This window comes from Triticum urartu, chromosome 2A (assembly GCF_056163025.1).
Source record: "Triticum urartu cultivar PI428250 chromosome 2A, HENAU_Tu73, whole genome shotgun sequence".
NCBI classification, from domain to species: Eukaryota; Viridiplantae; Streptophyta; class Magnoliopsida; order Poales; family Poaceae; genus Triticum; species Triticum urartu.
Genome location: NC_141874.1, coordinates 358,025,149 through 358,031,159, shown reverse-complemented (window position 1 = coordinate 358,031,159; position 6,011 = coordinate 358,025,149).

Genomic DNA, 6,011 nt, shown 5'->3' with positions numbered 1-6,011 from the left:
TGTTTTGGTTAGGTTCAAAAATGACTCAAGTTCGAATTATATTCAAACTTGCTTTATTTTTCTTCTTTAAAAAAAAGCCCAAACCAATTTTATCAAATAGGGCAGTAATCCATTATCATGAGGATATTTTTATATTCCTCATACACCTCTCCTTCCACCCTGGGCTTTTCTCTTTGTTTTCTGCTTGAAGATAATTAAAGAAAAAAACCAAGAGTAGCAGACCAGAGGGCAGCCCAACAGTAGCAGACCTCCCACAGCCACCTGGGCCTCCTCCCCCCCGGACCGGCCCACCAGCAGCGTGAGCAGAGCCCGAGCGCCCCTGTTCATCTCCTTCCTTTCGTACGGCAGGTCATCCACCGATGCCACGTCGGCCAGCCCTGATTTGATGGTCGGAGCTGATCCAGTTCACCCTATAAGCCTCAGCCCCGCGCCCTAGGGTTTCCCTCTTCCCCTCTCGCCGCCATCTCAAGGCCTCTGCTTCCTCTGGTTCTTCCTCTTATGCAAGAATAGAGCATGCAAGAGAAAACCCCGCCGGCGTCCGTTGTCGTGCTCGTAGCCGGAGGGCGTCAAGCTCGTCTCCGACATGTCCATCTTCTTCCTCGACGTCCACTACGTTCGCTCAGGCGTCTTCCCCGCAGTAGGTCACCTCCATTGCGTCGCCAAGTTCATCGTAGTCTTCTCCCCTGCTTCCTGCTACTTCATGGACAGCGCCGGTCGGCGCCTTCCCTCGCCGCCTCCGTTCGTCCCTGAGCGCGATCGACTACACCATCCTACCCGCCGTGAGCCCTTCACCCTCCCGGCCTTTACCTAGCGCTCGTTTTCGACCTCTAGGTCCTAATCCACGCGGGCAGGAGTTCGATCTCCATGAGCGCCATGGTAGCAGCTTCGCTAGCTCCTCTGCTCGGCCCCTTGCTGCATGCCCGCGCACGCCCCACCGTAGCCTCCCTAGAAGATTTCCGCACCCCCTCCGGTCCTCTAAAACCACAGCAGTTGTTGCTGTTGGCTTCCGTCGCCGGCGAGTCCCCGTCCATGCGCATGCTTCAGTTTCGTCCTGGTCGTGAGATGCACATGCTATTTGTTCGGCCGGTCTTGCTTCATATCACAAGGAGGCCCTAGCTCAGTGGCTAGAGCAGCAACTATTCTACCGAGTGGTTTGGGGATCAAATCCCAGGCGCCCCTATTTCTTTTTCATCTTGTTTTTTGTTATTTTCAGTCAGGTTCACTCGTCTGTTGGTTCAGTTACAGTTTGTCTACAAATAATATCAAGGGAACTTTTGTTGCTACTGGTTATATTAGCCAGTTTGCACCCGGGCGACCAGGGATCAAATCCCGAGGGCTGCTGCCCTTTTTACACCAATTTTTGCCTCCCCAAGTTCAAGCCCTTGTCCTTCTTCATCTAACGCTGACGTCCCTTTGTTAACCCAAACACACACTCATCCTAGTGGTTGTCTCAGCGTGCATCTTTCCAGGGGATCTGGGGTTCGAGTCCCTGGAGCCTCTTGTTTCTATTATTCATTTTTGCTCCCTTACACTCAGCCACTTCAGGCCAGATCCGTTTGGGGCCTTGCACAGTGTATTGCATTTGGTCCGCAATGTTTTTTTTTCATTCTTTGTTTTTGTCTTATATCTAGTGCATGCATATTTTTAGAAATGCCATTAAAAATTGCATTGCTCATATCTAAATATCCGTGCATCCAAATGAAACATGTCATATATGTAAAATGCTTAGAATTTCATGTACTTTCATGATATGTCACTTTCAACCATGTTAAAATGTTTAAAATTGATGTTTGGTTAAATTTTCTTAAATAGCATGCTAAAATGATTTATTTCATAACTAATTAACCGTAGCTTCAAATTTAATAAACTTTATATGCAAACGGGGTGGAAAATGCATAGTTTAATATGGTGCACTCATCTTGCATGTTTAAATTCTCTAAAATATGCTTTAAGGTAGAACAGTACCAAACCAAAAATTATGCACATGAGGAGTTTCCGGACTTGTTGTTTGTTGTTCCGGCCTCGTTTAAACTTGCCTAGATAGGTAGTTTTCATTTGCTCACCTCTTTTCATGTTAATCAACATTAAATATTGTTGGGTACATAAACGAGCTTCAAATTTGTTTTTCATTTAATGTTAATCAACATTAAATGATTTATTTCATAACTAATTAATCGTAGCTTCAAATTTAATAAAGTTTATATGCAAACGGGGTGGAAAAATGCATAGTTTAACATGGTGCACTCATCTTGCATGTTTAAATTCTCTAAAATATGCTTTAAGGCAGAACAGTACCAAACCAAAAATTATGCACATGAGGAGTTTCCGGACTTGTTGTTTGTTGTTCCAGCCTCGTTTAAACTTGCCTAGATAGGTAGTTTTCATTTGCTCACCTCTTTTCATGTTAATCAATATTAAATATTGTTGGGTACATAAACGAGATCAAACTAAATAACTTGTTGTGGTGTTTCGTCAATATGCAACTCGTTGCATATTGAGCTCCACTTAACTTGTAGTTTTGCTTGTGCACTTTGTCATGCCATGCCTCTTTAAACCGGACATGCATCATAATTGTTTGTGCATCATGCCATGTTTATGTGGTGGTTGTTTACTATGTTGTTTTCTTCTTTCCGGTGTTGCTTCTTCGGGTTAGTTCCGATAACGTCTCCGGTGTTGCTTCGTCCGTTTGTCTTCTTCATGGACTCTTCTTCTTCCTTGTGGGATCTCAGGCAAGATGACCATACCCACGAAATCACTTCTATCTTTGCTTGCTAGTTGCTTGCTCTATTGCTATGCCGCGATACCTACCACTTGCTTTATCATGCCTCCCATATTGCCATGTCAAGCCTCTAACCCACCTTTCCTAGCAAAACCGTTGTTTGGCTATGTTACCGCTTTGCTCAGCCCCTCTTATAGCGTTGCTAGTTGCAGGTGAAGATGAAGTTTGTCCCATTTTGGAACATGGATATGTTGGGATATCACAATATCTCTTATTTAATTAATGCATCTATATACTTGGTAAAGGGTGGAAGGCTCGGCCTTATGCCTGGTGTTTTGTTCCACTTTTGCCGCCCTAGTTTCCGTCATACTGGTGTTATGTTCCTTGATTTTGCGTTCCTTTCACGGTTGGGTTATAATGGGAACCCCTTGACAGTTCGCTTTGAATAAAACTCCTCCAGCAAGGCCCAACCTTGGTTTTACCATTTTCCACCTAAGCCTTTTTTCCCTTGGGTTCTGCAGACTCAAGGGTCATCTTTATTTTAAACCCCCGGGCCAGTGCTCCTCTGAGTGTTGGTCCAACCTGTCAGCCGCCGGTGGCCACCAGGGGCAACTCTGGGTTGGCCTACCGAAAGTTTGGACAATCCGGTGTGCCCTGAGAAGGAGATATGTGCAGCTCCTATCGGGATTTGTCGGCACATTCGGGCGGCTTTGCTGGTCTTGTTTTACCATTGTCGAAATGTCCTGTAACTTGGATTCCGAGTCTTATCGGGTCTTCTCGGGACAAGGAATATCCTTTGTTGACCGTGACAGCTTGTGATGGGCTAAGTTGGGACACCCCTGCAGGGATTTGAACTTTCGAAAGTCATGCCCGCGGTTATGGGCAGATGGGAATTTGTTAATGTCCGGTTGTAGAAAACTTGACACTTAATCTAATTAAAATGAATCAACCACGTGCGTAGCCGTGGTGGTCTCTTTTCAGCGGAGTCCGGGAAGAGAACACGGTCTCGTATTATGCTTGAACGTAAGTAGTTTCAGGATCACTTCTTGATCACTTTTAGGTTCTCGACCGTGCTTTTCTTCTCTTCTCGCTCTCTTTTGCGTAAGTTAGCCACCATATATGCTAATTCTTGCTGCAGCTCCACATCACTACCCTTTCCTACCTTTAAGCTTAAATAGTCTTGATCTCGTGGGTGTGAGATTGCTGTGTCCTCGTGACTCACGGATACTTCCAAACAGTTGCAGGTACCGATGATACCAGTGCAGTTGACGCAACCGAGCTCAAGTGGGAGCTCGATGAAGATCGTGTTCATTGTGTTGTTTCGTTTCTAGTCGATCAGTAGTGGAGCCCACTTGGGGTAATCGGGGATCTAGCATTAGGGGTTGTCTTTCTTTATTTGGTTCCGTAGTCGGACCTTGATTGTATTCTGGATGATGTAATGCTATAATTATGTATTGTGTGAAGTGGCGATTGTAAGCCAACTCTTTATCCCTCTCTTATTCAGTACATGGGATGTGTGAAGATTACCCCTCTTGCGACATGCCTACTATGCGGTTATGCCTCTAAGTCGTGCTCCGACACGTGGGAGATATAGCCGCATCATGGGTGTTACAAGTTGGTAATCAGAGCCATCCCCGACTTAGGAGCCCCCTGCTTGATCGAATCGCTGACGTTGTTGAGTCTAGAACAAAATGTTTTGAGTCTTAGGATTATATATATCAGAGAGTAGGATTCTTTTTACTCCTTAGTCCCTTCGTCGCTCTGGTAAGGCCTCCTCACGTAGAAGTTTTGACTCTTCTCTCCTCAAATTTCATGAAAAAAAATTAGGATCACGTGGGTATCTTGGAATCATTCCGATGGTTTTGTGACGAGAACATTGTTCTTGGTGCCTCCTGACATTTAGGGGTTGTGGCAGTGTCCCAGGGAGTTGAGCTCTGAGGTGTTGTCGTCACAATTTTATCGTTGCAGTTCTGGAATACCTGAGTTTGCTGACATTGAAAATCTCTTTTATGCAGTTGTTGGTGAGATAACCTCGACGCCACCCAGTACTGGGGCGGGAGTTCGGGATTATTGCCATAACTCATAAAACGGATGCTTTTCGAAGGTTGAGGTAAATGATTTCCGAAGGATTCTTAGTTATGTGTTGAAGGATGGATACAACTGGATGTAGGATTTGCTAGTTTTGGGTGAGATATTATGCTTCCCCTGTATCCCCAACACCTGATTGCATAACCAGAAAGTTTCGGGAGTTTATAAGTGGGAATTCGAGTAGCGCCTAGGATATTTTTCCGACAGATGCATGATATGAGATTGGGGTTCGACGTCTAGTGGTCCGCCTATCCACGGTTGGTTTTACAGTGGCCTCGTTGTGTCTTAAAGAGTCCTCGGCTATGCTGACTCGGGGATGCTTCGTATGTCATGTGCACTGCCTTGTACATGATGGTGCTGTACGATCGAGCCCGTGTTGGCCCCACCATAAAAACTTCGGACGAAATCTCTATCATATGTTTGTTCCGGCTTATTCTACAAGCCAATCCTTTTTTTTATTTTGAGTTGTGGTATTCGAGTTGCTTCAATGTCAAGTGTTGATTCCATACCTCCCCTAAGTGGTGTTCTCATATTTCTATGTGAATACTAATCCTTCTTGTTAATCAAGATTGTCATGTCAATCCTTTTCAACCGGTGTGTTTCTCTTCAAGTGGATCCGATCATTTCAACATCCGTAAGATCACCTCTCGGTTTTTTCCAATGTTGTTCGTTTCATCTGTCCCCAAATTGCCTTTGTTTTTCCCACCCACCCACCCCTTTTTCTTCAAGGACTCGGATTTCTTAACCAAGTATCCATCTTATGGATGTGAAGTCTCTTCTTTCTTTTCTTTCAATGGTCTTATCCGGTGATTCTCACGAAGATACTAACGGAGCTTCAAGTTTGTCATTCTTCGTTCTTTTCTTCTCCGATGGATTCAATTCAAGCTTTGTCGATCATATCCTTTCCTCTTTTCAAATGTCTTCTCTTGCCGGTGCACCTCATAATCATTCCCCGCTTGCTATTAAATTGTTCTGGAGTGCTAAAGATATCTCAGGAGATTCACGCTTCCATTGCTAATTTGCTTAAGCTATCTCGAGGTTGTTATCTTATTCAAGCCATTTAATTAAACTGGCGCAATCTCTCTTTGAAATCATTTCAATGGTGTTTCTTTTGAGTGGGGCCCTAACCCACAGGTATTTTCCCAGGATCTTACTCGTCTCTTTTTTTTCCCGGAGGTACCCTCAAATTCATTTCAAAGTTTTA